The sequence below is a fragment of the Protopterus annectens genome, chromosome 11.part0, assembly GCF_019279795.1.
Source record: "Protopterus annectens isolate FY-2018-M chromosome 11.part0, PAN1.0, whole genome shotgun sequence".
Classification (NCBI taxonomy): Eukaryota; Metazoa; Chordata; order Ceratodontiformes; family Protopteridae; genus Protopterus; species Protopterus annectens.
The window spans coordinates 74,200,987-74,220,431 of NC_056745.1; positions in this window are offsets into that span (position 1 = coordinate 74,200,987).

A 19,445-nucleotide genomic window follows, 5' to 3' on the forward strand; every position below is an offset into this window, starting at 1 on the left:
TCCCTACAAGCCCTTCTCACCATGGAGGACATTGGCATCTGTGTCATGATTGACATGGTTTAAAATAGTGGAGAGCACTCCAGTTGTGCAGGGCTTTTATGCCTTCCACACATTTAGACCAGCTACTGCACAAGAAGTGAAAAAAGGTGGTGGCATCTCAGTCTTCATACAAAATAGACTGACATCAAAGCTGGTAAAGTAAAATAATGCACTAGAGCTTTTTCATGTCCAAGTAACCATAAGAAAGGTCCCATATCATGTATTAGCTGGCTACAGAACTCCCTCTATGACACAAGAAAGCCACAATGCCTATCTACAGGAACTATAATCACTAAGTATTAAACCAACTACTATTTCCCTTGGTGATTTAAACTATCCAAGTATAGACTGTGAAACATACACCACCACTAGTGCACATGGACAGAGATTCTTGGACTTTGTCAGTAAAAATGCCCTGGCACAGTTAGTTGGAGTACCCACTAGGGAGAATAACTTCTTGGCTCTTGTCCTTACTAATATGGGAACATCTTTCACCATCCCTTGTGTATCCTCATCACTTTTTTAGTTCTGATGACAAAGCAGTCTCCTTCAAAATAAAATTGAAACCAGTGATCCATTCCATCCAAGATGCCTTTAGAAATTTCAAGACAAACTAGTTACCCCTGAGCAATACATTGACAAGCTTTAAATCCCCACCAAAGCCAGTTAACTCCACTGAATATGCAGAAATGTGTACCACCAGACTATACTAACTTGTCAACAGCTGCATAGATGCAGCTACCCCATAGGAGCAAGTGCAGGGCAAACTCAGAAAAAATGAATGCGGTGGAACTGTCGAATCAACAAGCTATACTAACAAAAGGAAACGAATTTCCAACAAAAGCAAAAAAAAGTAATAAAAGTAATTCCCCGAATGTCACCGAAATAAACAAACAACTCAGGAGTTTAATGGGATCTGTCAAAGCCAAATCTGAGTCTAAAATACCTGCCCGAGCCAAAGACAATCACAAGGGTTTTTTTTGGTTATATCTGTAATTTCAAAGCACAATGCAGCAATGCACTCAGCTGATTGTGAATAATATTACCTCTACTGAGGCTGAAGGTATAAAAAAACCTTCTGGCTGATAAATTTAGCTTTACCTTTACCCCTCTCCCCTAAATGTGGCTCATCTACAGCTGTCACACAAGACCAAGTCCTGAAAGTGCTACCAAAAGCTAAAAATGCTGCATTGAGGTGTCCTGACAATATAGCCACACCCCTAATAACACTGTTCAATCTCAGCCTCCATATAGGTTTTGCACCAAGTTAATGAAGAACATCTGCAGTCATTCTTCTGCATTAAGGAAGGGCCTTCCACAGACCCAGATAATTACAGACCCATATGTCTGACCAGCCTCATATGCAAAGCCATGGAAATATTTATCATGGAACTAATCAGTCGGGACATACAGAACCTCTCAATACTGGACCCATCTCAGTTTGGATTCATCAAGGACAGGTCATGCTTATTCAATCTGGTGGACTTTTCTGAAAAGGTCACCAAAGCAACGGATAAAGGCAAAATAATATTAATTGGACACCTCTACCTGGCCAAAGCCTTTGACAAAATTCTCCACTCAGGGACAGTAGAAAAGCTAAATGAACTGGGAATAAACCCTTTTGTCACTCTCTGGATTGTCAATTGGCTGACAGATAGGATGTAGGAAACCAAAATAGGGGAAGTTACCTCCACAAAGAGACCAATCAGCAGTGGAGTCCCCCAGGGTTCTGTGCTGGGACCTCTCCTGTTTGTCATCTACTTTGCTGAAGTAAAAGCCAGTACCAAAGGGCTCTGGCTGACTACATTTGCAGGCAACTGCAAACTAGGAGCAGTCATTGTATCCCTTAATGACTTAGCCATGCTGCAAGAAGGTTTGTCCCAAATAAATAGCTGGTGTCAAAATCATGGACTGAAACTAAATGCCAAAAAAATGCATTAGTGTATTTTTGCAGAAAGCATCTATCCCAGGGAACTATCACATTGAAACTGCACCCCTAAGAGTTGTCCCAATTGTTTGAGATTTGGAAACTTATATGGACAGTGATGTAACTTTTGACCAACATGTGTGCATTATTGTAAATAATTGCTTTATATTGCACAGTTTATAAACAAAGGGATTGTGTCCAGATCCAGGGGTGTCATTGTCCCCCTTTACTCAGCCGTCATTAGGCCAATTGTAAAGGCTGCCATCCTAGCTAGATAGAATTTTGTAAATAATTCTATGTCATTGTAAATATTAATATGATCCATGGGCATGTTTTTACAAATGTAAGAAAAAAATAAAATGTAAGAAAACTGTGTTATACGTACTGAGCTTCAAAAATGTAACCACAGTGCACCCTGCTGGAAGAAAGCTGATAAGTGAAGCATTTTGTGACTGTTTGATCTCAAGCTCATAGACAGGATGTCTGCACTAAGAAATTATTTCTATTGTCTTAGGACAAGAGTTAATTACTAGGTTTTATATGTAAAGTGTCCTTTGTTGCTGTGGTTTCCTGACAGGTAAAAGATTACAAACAAATGTTAAATGTTAAGTTCTGTGAGCCTGGAAAACATCAGCAGAGGTGTCAAAAATGATGTAATGTGAAATGACTCAGCAGTAATGTGTATATCAATTTAAGACTATATCAGAGAGAAAGATTGAGCATTTTGTATTTTGTCTGAAGCTGATAACATCTCACCAGCACTTGCTTTGCTCTGTATGTAAGTTATTTAGAACATTGTTTCTCTTAGAGTTAGATAGAAATATAGCTAGATTAGCCTAGCTGTTTTCTGTATTTATGTCATACTATCCTACAATATTGTTTTAAACATTTCCTGTGATCTCTGAACTCTTGATTAGCACTGTGTTGAAATAATAACTATTGTCTTGTGTTTTGATTATTTATTATTAAATACTTTTAAACCTTTCAACTGTGGATGTTTTGTGTAGAGATAATTTAAGCTCTAGAGTACTTGCATGTATTTGGTGATACTGTCCAAGCCACTCCAATAGTCTTGCTGTTCATCACACTTACTATTTGGATAACAGTAATATTGCAAAGTAGAATTGGTCACCCTTTGGAAAGGGCATTATAGTAGCTGATAAGAGCAGTTGGTGGCAGTGGATTACTACCTTATAGCCTGGGCAGAAGGGGCATAGCTAGTGAACCTGTGCCAGCCTTCCCCAGGAGTGTCTGTGTGTTTGTATATAAATCAAATCTCAAAGTGTGTGTGTGTCAGCTACTTGGGCAGGGACACAAAGCACTGGTTGGACAGAGAGGGCACTAGAGGTTTTGGCTTCACTACTCGGCTAAGACCTGAACCCTATAGGTGTGCCAGTGGGGAGTCTTATTAGGGATCTGAAGAGAAAGAGAGAAACCAGCCCCACACTGACTGTGATCTCTGTGTGCTCTTAAGGGAAATTGTAATTTACTGTGTGTGTACTTGTTATCCTTCCCAATGTGCACGTCCCTCACTGGTGTTAAATTGCACTTTACTGTGTGTGTACTTGTTATCCTTCACAATGTGCACGTCCCTCACTGATGCTAGTGGTGAAGATTGAGGCTCCTTGATTACTGGGCCAGTGCATGGGCATCACACCAATCACTGAGTATAATGCCCCTTTTTGCATTTATCAGTCGAGACATTTGCAACAACTGGAACATCCAGAGACATACCTTACTAAAAGGATGCAAGGTCTCAACAACATGTCCTACATGGACCAACTCATGGCCCTGTCACTATACACAGTATCCTACAGACTGTTAAGAGGTGACTTGTATCTTCCATACAAGACACCCTCTGAACCAGTAGTGATAGATTTACTGCACATCAGCAAGTTAAATGGCATCAGAAATACTCTGTTTTGGAATCTAAACCTCTTCTGCAACATCAACAGAGCAGTTTCGAAGAACATATGTATCACGCAGAGGATACTGCTGCTCTAGAACAGACACCCAGTCTGCATAAAACAAAGTTCATCCCTGCCCATATCCAAGCACACCTTGGATTTATGGATAGGAAACAGAAAGTTTATCTCATGACTGCCCCCTGAACTACTAATAGGCAGAGGTAGCTCCTAAATGCTTAGGTCCCCTCAAATTATTGATGGTATAATCACAGTTATTCTCATTAGGGGTAATATATAATTTTTGACCATGGGATGGGTAAGGCTAGTCTGCAAATAAATGGTATAGGTTAATTTGAGCATAAAAAGTGAAATTGGCTAGGCTTGAAATTGCCCACAAGGGCAACTAACCTAGTACTTACCTATGAACCTTAAATTTGCTGCTTCCGTGGCATAGAATGATAAAGCCCTGACTATGGCCCAGCTAACCTGGGTGCCTGTCCTTGGTGTGAGGGTGCTTGTTGATATGCTCCCTAAGGGGAAGCATGGTCCAAATGTAGTCAACGAGGCTGCGGGCAGGGAAAGGGATTGGGTAGAGCATAAACAAAAAAATCCCCCACCAGACAGAGGAACAGATGAGTCAAGCCCCCAGGGTGCCTTTACCATCCATGACAGGCCCTAAAAGGTCAGAGTAAGTGTGGGGGTAGAAGAGTAGCTGGTAGACCTGGTGGCCAGGGGACCAAAATAATAATAATAATAATAATACATCTTAAAATGTCAGTTAAAAAAAAAGCTTACATAAAAAGGTGCCATAAATCTTGGCACTAGCTCTCATTTGCATATGTGAAGGTTCTCGCAGCAGTCCAGAGATTCTACGTTCTGTTCTTATCCATCCAAATAAATGCAGGAGGTATATAGTTACTCATAACAAGTTAGACACACAGGCATATTTTACATATGCATGTATATGTTCATAAGGTTTATCATCATATTGTTGACATCTGCGACAGCAGATGTACGAAAGGATGTTTTCAATGGTTCGTATTAGTGAACCAAAAGATACCGATGACACAAAAGAGTGAATGCCAGTGTGCATTTGCACTTTTGTGAGTTCAGCATTCTTCATTGTAGTGCATCCTTGGAGTTAGCATATATAATTAGTGGGGGGTGTTGGGGGGTGCAGGGGGCTTGCCCCCCTGCTAAACGTGTTGTGAATGGCACCACATGTTGAGGTAAGTTCGAAAAAATGTCAAAAGTTCTTTTTTTATTCATTGTTATTCTCGTTCGCTAATGTTAATTTCACCAATGTTTTTCGAGTAAGTGATCACTCGCACAAAACATTGTTGAAATTATGAATGCAAACTGTGTATAATATATGTGTGTGTGTGTGTGTGTGTGTGTGTGTGTGTGTGTGTGTGTGTGTGTGTGTGTGTGTGTGTGTGTGTGTGTGTGTGTATAAATATCATCCTTAAAATTAAGAAAACACATACATTTAATAGAGGTGTGGAAGATTTTAAAGATGGTTTTTACTTTGTGGAAATTAGGTAAACTCAGAATAAGACTGTGCATTTGAATTTCACAGGGTACACAAGTCTTAATACTACTGGAAAACCCTGTATTAAATGAAAATAGGTTCCATCTTAGAAGTATCAGAGTTTACTGATTCTGCAACTACTGAGGATGGTTCCTTAAGCAGTAATCCATGGCTGGGTGTGGATATATCAGGATTTACTCATGACTGGTGTAGTTTGATCGTGAGGATGAAGCCTGAATTATTAAACAAAGCCAACTGTGGGTATATCCCTCAGATGTGATGAAGGACAGCCCAGGAATAGAAGGAAAATCAGATGCATGTCTGTTTCTTTATTTTTGAGAATGTACCTGACTTTTCGTATTTTGCTCTGCCCTTCAGCATATTCCAATAGAAAGTCTGGCCACTCAGTGGTACTTTATCAGACGGACTTTATTCTATTGGTATATGTTCGATTTCCAATGGGCTCGCTATTGGGCTATCCAATCAGTTTGCTCGTTTTTGAACGAAAATGAGCCATCACTGTACAATCATCATTGCTGGATGCTGACTTAGAATCTTTGGGAGATTCCACTGATGAAACTAGGGCTAGCAAAATAACCCTTTAGAATATGGAATACCAGGAGAAGGGGATGCAACTATCGCAGGTCTAACAGCAACAAAATAACCATTGAATGCAATACGAATTGCATAACTGAGTATTCTAATAAAGAGACTCATGAACTGGTGGTGAATCTATTAGAAAAAATGTTAACAGACTTTGAGTGTGCTTTGCTAAAAAACAGACCTTCATTTATCCTCAAAAGCATATTATCTCACACTTTTATAGGAGACCAAATTTGTCATTTTTTTGTGATAAGCAAGAAATACTTCAAGTAGAATTTGTTTTCCTGTTCAAGTTTAAAAGGTCTAATTTCCACCCCTCCCCCACCAGCATAGGCTCATAGGTTCATAGGTAGGTACTAGGCTATCTGCCCGAAGGCGTTTATAAGCCTAGCCAAAATGTGTTGGCTTTCGCCGCCCCTTAGATTAGCTCCCTGTGTCTCTGTCCAGCAGAGCCACTGAAGTGATCCCCAGAGTAAACTTTCTGTTTCCCATCCACTCGTCAAAGTTTCTCTTGAAGAGTGCTAGCGAGGAGCTCTGCCTAATGTACATTGGAATCTTGTTCCAAAGCATGGGAAGTCTCTGGGACAGGAATCTATCCCTCCAGCACGTCCTATTTATTGTTGTGGTGAGGTTTAGATCCTTAGAGCGTGTGGCCCGAGTGGATAAGTTTTTCTTTAGGCAGAGCATATCCATCAATTCTGGGTTGGACATGGCCTTATATGTCAGGCAGAGATCACCTCTGAGCAGGCAGTATGCAACCGAGTACAGCTTGAGTTGCTTCATTTGAGCTGCATAGGGCATCTGTTCGAGGCCAGTGATCCTCTTGGTGAGGTACTTCTGAGGTCTTTCCAGCTGTTGCAGGTGTCTTGTAAGGTACATCCCAAATGGGGCATTGTACTCTATGATGGGTCTGATGAGTGATGAGTAGAGGGCACAATGACCTCTTTTGATCTGGATGCAAACCCTTTTGTGATTAGGTGGGCCACATAGAAGGATTTTCTAACCACTTTGGCAATGTGATTATCAAAGGAGAGATTACTATCTACTTGGGTCCCCAGATCACTTATTACGTTTTCCATATTTAGGGGACTAACACCTCTGTGGTAGTTTGTGGGTACTTTGTTATTTCCAAAGGGAATAACTATGCACATTTTGGCATTTACCTTGAGGCCATGATTTTGACACCAGGTATCTGTCTCAGTGAGACCCTTTTGGAGGATATCTTTGTCAGCCAGTAAGTCAATTATAGCCCCTAGTTTGCAGTCGTATGTGAACTTGGTCAGCCATAGTCCTTCTGTGCTTGTCTGTAACTCTGAGAAGTATATGCTGAACAGGAGGTGTCCTAGAACTGAGCCCTGGGGAATGCCACTTGTAACTGGTTTAGAGTCAGACCAAGCTCCTGCAACTCTCACCATGTGGGTTCTGTCCGTGAGCCAAATGGCAACCCATCTTGTGATATAGGGGTTTATGTTCAGGCTGGTGAGCTTGTCTATAATACCAGAATCGGGAATGATGTTGAAGGCCTTTGCGAGGTCTAGGTATGCTGTGTGCACCACCTTTCCCTCATCTATAGCCTTGGTAACTGTCTCAAAGAAGTCCACCAGGTTTAGGAGGCATGATATGCCCTTAACAAAGCCGAACTGGGTAGGGTCCAGTGTTTAGAGGTTCCTAATGTCTCTTTTAATGAGTTCCATGATGATGTGCTCCATAACCTTGCAGACCAAGCTAGTCAGGCTTATAGGGCGATAGTTCCCAGGGTCTGTTTTAGCTCCACCTTTGTGGAGTGGAATAACTGTTGCTGTGCACCACTCTATGGGTATGTAGCCTGTGGAGAGGCTGAGTTTGAACAGTGTGTTTAGATGAGGGGTTAATTCATCTTTGAGCTCATGTAGGACGCAACCTGGGACAACGCCCGGTCCCATTGATGCTGTGTTTTTGGCTTTGGAGAGGGCTATTTTAACCTAAGTGTCTGTGATTTCAGGGGCTCTACATTCTTCTGGTATGGTTATGGGCCCTTCTGGTGGTGAGGGTTGTGAAGTTTGTGCTGAACCTGTCTGCCAAGATGTTGGCAATATCGGTTGGTTCAGTGTATTTTGTGCCATTCTGCACTAACTCCGAGCAGATCTGAGCACTGCCACTTAGATTCTTGACATAGCTAAAGAATGCCTTGTAGTTATCTTTGGAGTCCTTGGAAAGTTTTCTTTCAAAGCTTGCCTTGGACGATTTTATGAGGGATCGAAGTTTCTTGCTGATACTGATCAGGGATGTCTTCCCTTCTTGGGATTTTACTCTTTTCTGTACTAGTTTCCTCCTTTTATTGTGTAGTTTGTTTATGGCAGGAGTCCACCAGACTGGTTTCCTTTTCTTGGAGGAGTGAGTCTTAGCTTTGTTTGGGATAGCATGATCCATGCATTCTTGTAGGTGCCCGTAGAGTGCATTAGTAAAGGATTTTGCAGTTTGGACAGCATTATCCTTTAGCATGGGGGCTTTGAAACTTTCCACCTCCACCTTAAGTAACGTGAAGTTTGCTTTTGAAAAGTTTTTCATGGTGGTTTCCTTGTCCAGGAGTGGGGCGGAATGTGAATATCCAAAGTGATTTGTTTATGGTCAGATCTAACCAGCGAGGGGTTGATGTCCGATGTAGAACACCAGTCACCTATGTTAGTGATGACCAGGTCCAATATGTTGCCACCTCTGGTGGGCGTGTAGACCAGTTTTTTCCAGGATGTTTGAGTTTATAAATTCTAGGACATGTTGGGCAATGGAGTTAGTACTTGAGTAGTTCTCCCAGTTAATGTTTGAGTAGTTGAAATCACCCCAATATTAGGGTATTGGTAGGACCTTTATGCTACCCAGTCTTTCCAGAAATGTGGAATGAGGGTCCTGGGACATGGTGGGTGATCTGTAGCAAGCTACAATTTGAATTGCAGTTTTGCTTGTTGTTAGTTGCATGTGGATAATCTCTGAAGCATCGTGCTGTGCCACTAACCTAGAGGTTTTGGTATCCTTGATGAATATGGATACTCCCCCGCTTTTTGTATTTTGGTCCAGGTTCTGTGGCCAAAATGTATGGTATGAGTTGTAGCCTGGTAGTGCTGAAGTGCTCTCTGGAGCCTTAAACCAGGTTTCTGTTACTGCACATATATTGATTTTCTCCATACTGAGGAGTGCCTCGAGTGCGTGCATTTTGCGGTTTAGACTTCTAGCATTGAGTAGTATTACCCTCAGATTTTTTTTACTTGTGCTATTTACGGCAGTGGGTTTGTCTGTTGAGCCTTGCCTAAAAAAGGCAATATGGGGGTGGCAAGAGCCTTGGCCAGTACTCAAAAGCCTAAGGGTGACAGGTGCAAGCCATCTCTAGTGAAGCAGCGCGGCTTGTCGAGCATGTCATCCCAGGCAGACAGACACTGGAGCCCCTTTGAATGACACCAGAAAATTAGCCAATTGTTGAAATTGATAATTTTTTCTTTATACTGTGGTATCATTCTTGGTGAGGGCAGGATGCTACTCAGGGTCAGAGTCATACTGGCCTGGGCTATGTGATCAGAGAGCTCTTACATGTCTCTTTTCATGTAGCCCAGGGAGGTACAGCTCAGGTCATTCACACCAACATGGACAATGACAGTCGTATTTGTACTTGTTCTGGAGTGACCTGAGTGCTTGTGTTATGTGGCAGATCCTAGCACCCAACAGGCAGCTAACAGTAACCTTCTCCTTATTCAGCCTAGTGAGTGGGACATCAGTGTGCCTGACTATAGAGTCACCTATTACTAGTATGTTGGGCGTATTATTTTGCCTTGAGGGCTGTGATTGCGTGGCACACTGGTTTTGTGAAGTATGTGTTTCATGGTTTGTGTTGGGGGATGGAGGCTGCTTGGATTTCTGCTTTGGAGGGCTCTGTTGCTTTTGCAGATTTTTATTTAGAGCCTCCGAGTATGTTTTCATGTATTTACATGTGTTTTTTACTGATGCTGGTTTAGATGCAAGTATTTCCCTTCTCCTCTTGACTGTCTGATCTAGTCTTGGGTTGAGAGAGCTTAGCCTCCAGTTTGGCTGTATAATTGCATCTCTCACATGTATTAGTGTTTGGTGGTAGGAGGAGAGGGTTGTCTGTGTACATGAGGCAGTTGTTACATTGCCTCAAAGTGCCCAGATTCACCAGTTGGACTGGAGAGCACACCTGAAACTGCCCTTTGGACATGCCTGGATAGGTACAGTAAACTGTTTTACTGAATGGCTGGTAAGGACAACTAGAGAGACTTGTCCTTCTGTGGTGCTAGGGTTTATAACTGCTTGCTATGAGTTTTGAGCAAGTGCTGGGCTGAGAAATGAATGGTTTGAGTGCTTAAGTTGAAAGTCTGTCTAGTTCCAAGGGAAAAAGTGAAGAGGAGACTTTGTGGAGCCGGGAATAGTTATACCCTGGAGCGCAAAACTGGGCAAATGCGTTTTTTATAGCAGGGAAATGAAAGAGATAGAAATTAGCCCAAAATGGCCAATAAACTACTACTTTCTGACCTGAAATCACTCCTCCAGGGACAGATATGCTACTCAAAGCTCCCCTCTCTGACAGATGAACAGAGAAACTTCCTTCTATCCAAGTAAGGTATGGGCAAGCACAGAGATCTGTAACACAGCTCAGAATTCAGCACTAACCTGAAAACTATATATATATTTATTTTATTTTTTTTTTTCAGAAAATAAAGCAGATACAATCAAAAAACACTTTAAATGCGCATAAAAAGATGCTTATTGTTATATATCTCAGTTCATAGTATGTAAATTTGAAGAGCTGGTCAGTAGAGACTTATTCAATGACTCTAATAATATTTTCAAAACAAAATGGTTATATTTTAACAAAGAATGAACATGACTCTCTCAGTAAACTAGCTTTTTCTGAAAGATATATATTTTAAATGCTGATAATGGAGGGGTTATTGTTATTTGGCAGAATGATGCATATTTACAGGAAGCGTATAATCAATTTAGTGACTTCTAGATTTTACATGAAGTTATCCTTTGTTCTCACAGCAGTTTTTCAACAGTGAATAGTGTTTTTCACAATACAATGTAGTTTTGGAGGTAATTAGCAAGGAATTGTAGTGTGAACTTATTATGGACTCACTGCTTTCTTATCAGTTTTATATTTCCCTAAAATCCATAAACATGGCACTAATATGCCTGGGTGTCCTTTTGTTTCTAGAGCTGAGTCCTTAAAGGCATCTACCTCTCTTTTTTTTCTAGAAAAATGTTTTTAGCCTTTGATGCCCCACATAAGAAGAAAGACCAAGGACACTACAGAATTTCTTCAGCCGACATCAAATACACCCTGAAGGGTGCTGGTACTCAGGTACGCCATATGCTCCACATCTACCAATATACACAACATTGTTATGGATTAGACGCTATTAGGGTCTGGTTAGATATTGTTAATGTATGCACTTTAAATTTTACTATATCTTTTAGTAGTGCTTACAGAACTGGTACTTGCTAAGAACATCTTTTGATTTGGCACTGATTGGTACCTACAGATATGAGGCAAGGCAATGGGTGCTGCCTTCACACCATTATATGCTAATCGCTTCATGGAGTATTCTGCCACTGACAGATCTTTCTTAAAATCCATTGGTATGTTGCCGGGATACCCTAATGATTGCTGAGAAATAGGGAAAGGAGAACTTGCTAAACTTAATTTTTTTTTATAATATTTAAACAATATTACATTTAGTACACAGTTTATATCAAAAGCTTAACTATTTAATATTATTTTTTTTGGATGTGATGGTAACAAACACATTGATCATGACTTTAAACACAGAAATCAACAGAAAGCCATTAAATAAGAATTTGATGTGATGGTAACAATAGCCTTGAATGGGACTTTAAATACTGAAATGAACAGAAAGTCATTTAGTACAAATTGTAAACTTCCTGCAGATAGCTCCCTCCTCAGATATATTATACATACCATGTATATATATATATATATATATATATATATATATATATAAAACATGGCATGTTTGGGTTTTATACAGTGTTACTGAAAAGGCATATAACATGGCATCTTACCCAAAACTCACTTCTGTCCATCGAAAGATGGCTAACTAGTAATAAACTCCTCCTTAATCCCAAAAAAACTAAACTTCTGCTCTTCTTCCCTAAAAACCTACAACATTGCAAAACCACCTTCTCAGTCACCTCTCTCAACAATACTGTCATCTTAGTTGAAACCCATACTAAACTCCTTGGTGTTGTTATTGACAACCAACTTAAGTTTGACATCCACATTTTACAAGCCATCAAAAGAACACACCAAAAACTAGGCCTACTATATAGAAATAAAAAATACCTAACTAAGGAAATAAAACAAGCTCTTGCATAAGCATTTCTGCTACCCACTCTCGTCTATGCTGCACCTGTTCTCACTAATATACAAACCGGCCTCCTGGTCAAACTAGAATTAACCTACAATAAAATAACTAAATTTGCAGCAAATCTTCCTTACCGATCCCACCACTGCACTGCCCTACAAGATCTTCAATGGCCAGAAGTTCATAACCAACTCTTCCTCCCACAACTCCACCTCACTAACTCCATTCTTGCAAATCCCTATCACTGCCCTTCCCTCTCTACTCTAATATCCCCATAATCCCCCAAATGTCTTTGCAGCTCAGATCAACATCTCCTGACAGTGTATAAACCCACTAAACATACTGGGAAACTTCTTTATAGTCATTCAGTTGCTAACACCTGGAATAAACTTCCTCCTAACCTAAGAGCCACCACAAGTAGCTTCTGTTTTAAAAAAAGGCTAAAAGAATTCATGCTCAGACAATGGTCTTGCCTCTGTCTGACAGCAGCTTGACCTATTTCAGCCCTTTTCTCTCTTCCTCCGCTGCCTCTGTAATTATTACATCTTTGGTCTTGCATCTTCTTGTGCTAGCTAGTTGTATTTTAGCTAACTGTTAACTGCACCCATACTCTCTGTAAATTTTAATCCATATAATGTTCTATATACAAGTCTGTGTTCAGTACTGATGTAAATGTATATTTTGTTATTGTTTCTAATGACTTACACACCACTGGTGTATTTTATCAAGACGTATGTTTCCTTTTTTATGTTGGAACTTTTCTCCTTGGGCTTCTGCCGAAAAAGGGCTTCATGCCTAGTCAGACTAACCCGGTTAACAAATATCAAATAAATTAATCTTTGGATTTTATACAGTGTTACTGAGAATGCATATACCATGGCATCTATGGATTTTATACAGTGTTACTGAAGAGGCATATAACATGGTATGTTTGGGTTTTATACACTGTTACTGAACAGGCATATAACACAGCATCTTTGGGTTTTATACACTGTTACTGAACAGGAATATAACACAGCATCTTTGGGTTTTATACACTGTTACTGAACAAGAATATAACACAGCATCTTTGGGTTTTATACACTGTTACTGAACAGGAATATAACACAGCATCTTTGGGTTTTATACACTGTTACTGAACAGAAATATAACACAGCATCTTTGGGTTTAATACACTGTTACTGAAGAGGCATATAACACAGTATCTATGGGTTTTATACATTGTTACTGAGCAGGCATATAACACGACATCTTTGGGTTTTATACACTGTTACTGAAGAAGCATATAACACGGCATCTTTGTATTTAATACACTGTTAAGAACACAGGGGGTATAGGACCTATGGTATTATGGAGACCAAGATTGCAGTAGATAAAATGAATAGGGTTGAGCTTTTACAATACAAAGAAAAGAGTAACCCTAGTGAGAGTACAGTAAAATTTATTACAATGTATGGTAGCAACTCATTTCATGCCAGATGTATTACTAACAAACACTGGGACATGCTTAAGAACAGCTCTCTCCTTGCTCTACATTTAAATGACAACTGTAAATTTAGTTACAGGAGAGAAAAAATCTAGCCCAGATATTGGGCAAGAATAAATATGGGAGTGCCCAGAGATATCTAAAAATATTTCTATGGGTTTTTTAGGTGTGGCACATGCACATATTGCAGGGCAGTTAATTCTAGTACAAGTTTTTCTACTAAAAACAGTCATAGAACATTTGAAATCAGGCATCATATTTCTTGGATCACACAAGCTATGATTTCTATTGCACTGGATCTTTTCACGTGGGAAAAACCTTTACTATGTTTAAATAAGAAATCAGTGCACACAAGTGATAAAACCCGCAAAAAAGAATTTAGTACACTCTTTAAAACACACACATAAACAACAACTGGCTATCTTTGTATTCCTGGACATAAGTATGGTAAAAAATTCTAATGCAATGAATTGAAAACAATGCACTCTTGGACAAAAAGAAAAGTTTTTTGGATTATAAATAGTGAGGCTCTTTTTGCACCAGCATTGAGTGAACACCTCTAATGGGAGCTTTTGTCGATAGATGTATAATTATCACAAAAACATTTTAAATGCAATTTGTTTGTTTATTTGTTTTGGATATTACCAGATACTATATCTGTTTATGTCCCCCATTCATACTTTCATACTAACTTCTCTTTTGAGTCACATGCTTTCTCCAGTGTTATTAGTGGGCATAGATAGAGTAATATAGCAATAACCCACGTCTGGGTGTGGGTAATGCTGGATTTACCCACGGTTGGTGTGGTTTGGTCATGAGGGCGAAGCCTGAGTGGCCAAACAAAGCCAACCATGGGTAAATCCAGCATTACCCACAACCAGAAGTGAGTTATTGCTATTATACAATGACATTATTTAAGAAAAAAAATAATTACTTTTCTTAAATAATGGCATTGTATAATGCCTCCTTGCTGCCCTTCCGCAGCTGTCTGGTATTCTGCGGCAGTTCTGATGTACTGCGCATGCGTATGCCTACCCAGTACATCAGAGCTGTGGGCAAAAGCAACAGAGAAAGCAAGATCTCCGTTGCTTTTTACAAACTGTTTCGCTATATTAAATAGGTTTAACATAGCGAGACAGCTTTAAAAAAAGCAACGGAGAATCTCCGTTGCTTTTTTTAAAGCTGTCTCTCTATGCGACAGTGTGAAGCAATGGAGATCTTACGTTCTCCGTTGCTGTAAAAAAAGAGTTATAGTAATGAAAAAAGTCCGGGTGACCGGACCTTTTTCCATTACTATAACTCTGATTTACAACGTGCATGCTGACCAATCAGCGTGCACGTTTTTGAATATTAATGGAGGGTTGTTGTATAATCAACTGTAACAGTTTGTGAAATTAATGCACTGGACAAAACCAGTAAGGTTTTGGCTAACACCTGGGATAAATGAAAACTTCTTATGGAACTTTTGCCCAATAGATGTATAATTGTTGTCGCAAAACATTTTAAATACACTGGCTTGTTTTAGATATTACCAGATACTATATCAGTTGATGTTTTTTTCCCTCCCCATCATCCACTTGCACACACACTTCTCTTTGATTCACAGGCATTCTCCAGTATTAGTAACTCCTTTTTTTCAAGAAAGATACAAAACATCTCAGTGAAGGTGTTCTCGTTATTTTGGTATTTTTATTTATATACTAAAAACAGTTTAATGCAGACATTCCTGTTGTCTGCTTGTTTTGATTATGTGATATTTACTTCGTTATTACATTAACTTCTCTATTGATTTGTGGAAGGATAGAAACTATTTAAGACAAGGTTTTCTTATCATTTTTACTGCTTATTTAAATTTGTATTATCAAAAACAGTTATTTCCTATGGTACTTTAATGAAAACAGCATTCTTGTTGTCTGCTTGCTTTGATCATTTGAAATGAATTTTCTGTAATGAGGAACTCTGGTACAAAACTGTTTTAGATACTCATGAAGTTGTACGTGAAACCAGTTTCTCTACATGTTGTTCCTACATTAAATCACTTTTTTACCGTAGCTATCTACTGAATTCTGTAATATATATATATATATATATATGTGTGTGTGTGTGTGTGTGTGTGTGTGTGTGTGTGTGTGTGTGTGTGTGTGTGTGTGTGTGTGTGTGTGTAGAAATATGTTCATTTGTCAAACTTACTACCTACTGGATTCCAAGAAACCTGATTTGCATAACTCTGTGTTGATATTTTCTACTTCCCATATGTGTATAAAGATTATTTCTGAAACAAGCTAATAACCAACTTGTTAGGATTCCAAAGTGAAGTTTATTCCATAATCTCAACAGGCATTCTGCAATTTATCCATCATGTACAGTAATCATTTCTTTGAATAAACAGGAACCACCTCTGGTTATCTCCTTGCAGCACATGGTCCTGCTAAGCAAGTTTAGAAAAAGTCCAGTGAGGTAGAGGTAAATGGTGTTGTGATGAAATAATATAAATAGATTTCCATAAATAAAGCATGCTTCTACTATTATTTTTCTTTGTTATATTAAGTCTCAGTTTGGTTAATGACCATGTCCTCATTTTCTCCTACTGTCTATAACAGTATAATCCTTGTATCTTCATGCCGATACATTTAAGACTTAACCATGTATCTTTGTATCACTGTTCCCATCAAAGTGCCAAGTTCACACTGTTTCAGTTTGTTTCCTGTTGTCTAAACATATGGCTGTGAGAGGCCTACTACAGGTGTTAGCAACTTAGTAGCTTGCAACGCATTCACTCAAAAAAACAAGCACTCAAACTCCTACTAGCCTGATCTCCCATTTCTATGTAGCCCACCCAACAGCTGACCTTATGAATTTTATAGCCCTGCCAGAACCCTAACTCTAACCCTGAAGCTAACACAAGTTCCTAACCCAAGTCTTTGATCCCCACCCTAAAACTCCCGTCTTCCTACCTAACCCTAAAGTTGCCAATCGCTCTCCAAACCTAATTTCCCCAATAGCTCCCTAACTCTAAACATTCCCTGCTTCTCCCTAACTCTAAATATTCCCTGCTTTTCCTTAAATCTAAACCCCCCCTTTTTGCTCCCAAGACGTAAAACTCCCTTCCCCATTCCCTTCCACGCGGCTGCCACACGTAACTCACTTGAACAAGAATAATGTGTTTGAGTAATCTGCGGCAGCTGCATGTCTGAACTCATATTCGTGGTTGAATGCACGCTGCAGCCTACACTACACAAACTACAAGATGGTCATGTACATGACTTTCACATAGTGGGTTTTGAGCACTTGTAACGTTTTTTGAGTACTTATAGTAGAAATGGTTGTGAGTTTATTTGATGGGGAAAAAATCTTTACACTTTTTGCACTAAAGCAGTTGTGCTGCACATGTTCACCACAGCCACAAAAAATCTCTGATGTCTTTCTGTAATTGTTTACAAATTTTGTTGGAGACTATCGCACTGTCTCTGTTGTTTCATTCATACTGTGGATTTGTCCATCTATCATTACGTTGACAAACTGCAGTGATGATGGCCCTACACAAGAATGGCCTTATCACTAACCTGGCAAACTGTAGACTCATTAGTCTGACTAGTCTGATTCGCAGGGTTATGAATCCCATCATATCTGACCTCATCAAACTAGACACAGGTCAGCTGCCTTTGCTAAATGGAGTTCCTGCCTACTCAGTTTATTTAACTTTTAAGAGAAAGTCACATATTCTTTTCACACAGTATATTTGGATATGGCCAAAGCATTTAAGTAAGCTAAGTGCCTTAAAAGTAGATCCATACATGATGAGATGGATAGCCAGCTGACACCTCTTCAGAAAGTAGGAAGGTAACTAGTCATGTGCCCCAGTGCTCCATACTGAGAACCCTCTTTTTGGAATCTACTTCTTCAATCTCCAGACTGTGAGTTAGGACCTTTGGTTAACTACATTTTCAGAAGATTCAAAACTGAACATAATTGTCAAATCTCCCTCTAATACCAATTTATTACAACACAAACTAATCCTTATAAACAAGTCCTGCAATAAAAAAGGGCTAAAATTACATGTGAAAAAAGTATAAGATTGTAACATTTGATAAACAATTCTCTCCTTTAACATACAATATAGCCAATACCAATGTCAAACTTATAACTCTCAACCATTTAGAGCAAGAAATCTGGACAAAGCCAAAAATATTTTTTTTTACATTTTTGCAGGAGGGCATGCCCCCCTGCACCTACCACACCCCCTGATAATTAAATATACCAACTCCGAGATTGCACTACGGCAAGGAAAATGGTAAACATACTGTTCTGCTCTGTACGGTGATCTACATTTAAATGGTTCGAACTTTCACAACTTTGATCTTATGGTCTCAACCATAAGAAATTCGAAGTTGTGAAAGTTCAAAATGTATAACTAGACCCAAATAGGGACACTTTTTAAATGTCACTCTTAAAAACTTACGGAGTTGGAAAAATAACAGATTTCTCATTAGCATGAATTTTCTGAAGGATATGAAGTCTGAAACTCAAATGCTGCCATTATTTTCTGATTTCATTCCTCAATGATTTTCCATTGAATTTCCAGAAAATCACCATTTTATGAGAAACAGACCAAAAATATGAGGCAAAAAAAAAATCAGAAACTCGGATTTCTATTTAGAAACAAAAAATACCTGACCAATGACGCTAGGCACTCTCTTCCCTCTGCCTTCCTCCTTCCCACCCACTGTATGACTCAGCAGTCATGACAAACCTGCAATCATCACTAAAGTCCAAGCTTGAATTTACCTACAACAAAATTGCCAAGTTCACTGCCAACCTCTTCTACAACTCTCACCATCACCTTGCTCTACAAACCCAGAATAATTTCTTAATTTCCCAGCTCCTTCTTTCTCATTCCATTTTAACAAACCAGCTTCCTGCCCTGCCATTTCCTCCCTTTTATCCACATATACCCCCAATCGCTCCCTGTTCCCTAAATTTGTCACTCATTGAAATCTCTAAACCAAAAAAAAACTGTAGGCCAGCAACTATACAGTTACTCAGATGGCACTGCCGGGAACAAAATCCCACTAAACATCAGAACCCTAACCAACACTTACAACTTCAAAAAGCCTTAAAAGAAAACTTTTTTAACTCATGGATTTACCCATGTACTACCACCAACAAACTCCTCCCACCTCTCCCATCCACCAAACTCTACCAGAATTCTTCTCTTTCCTAACTGAGGCCCCCCCTACTAAGAACACCCCCCTTCACATACCTTCTATCACTTCTCTATACCCTCACTACCTACCTGTAATAGTATTTCCTCCCTTAGACTAATTTTCTTATGTATGATCCATACATGCTGATTCACGACAGCTACTTAGGTACTCGTTCAGTCACACAAATGGTACTCGTTCAGTCACACAAATGGTACTCATTCAGTCACACAAATGGTACACCTAAATTGTACTTCCTTTCTTTCCCAACTTCAGCCAACTCCTGTGTGTCAAATGTCTCACAAGTCCAACTGCTCTGTCGTTTAGTCTGTACATATGCTTATATTTTAATTCATGTTAAAAGACTGTCGTTTTATCAC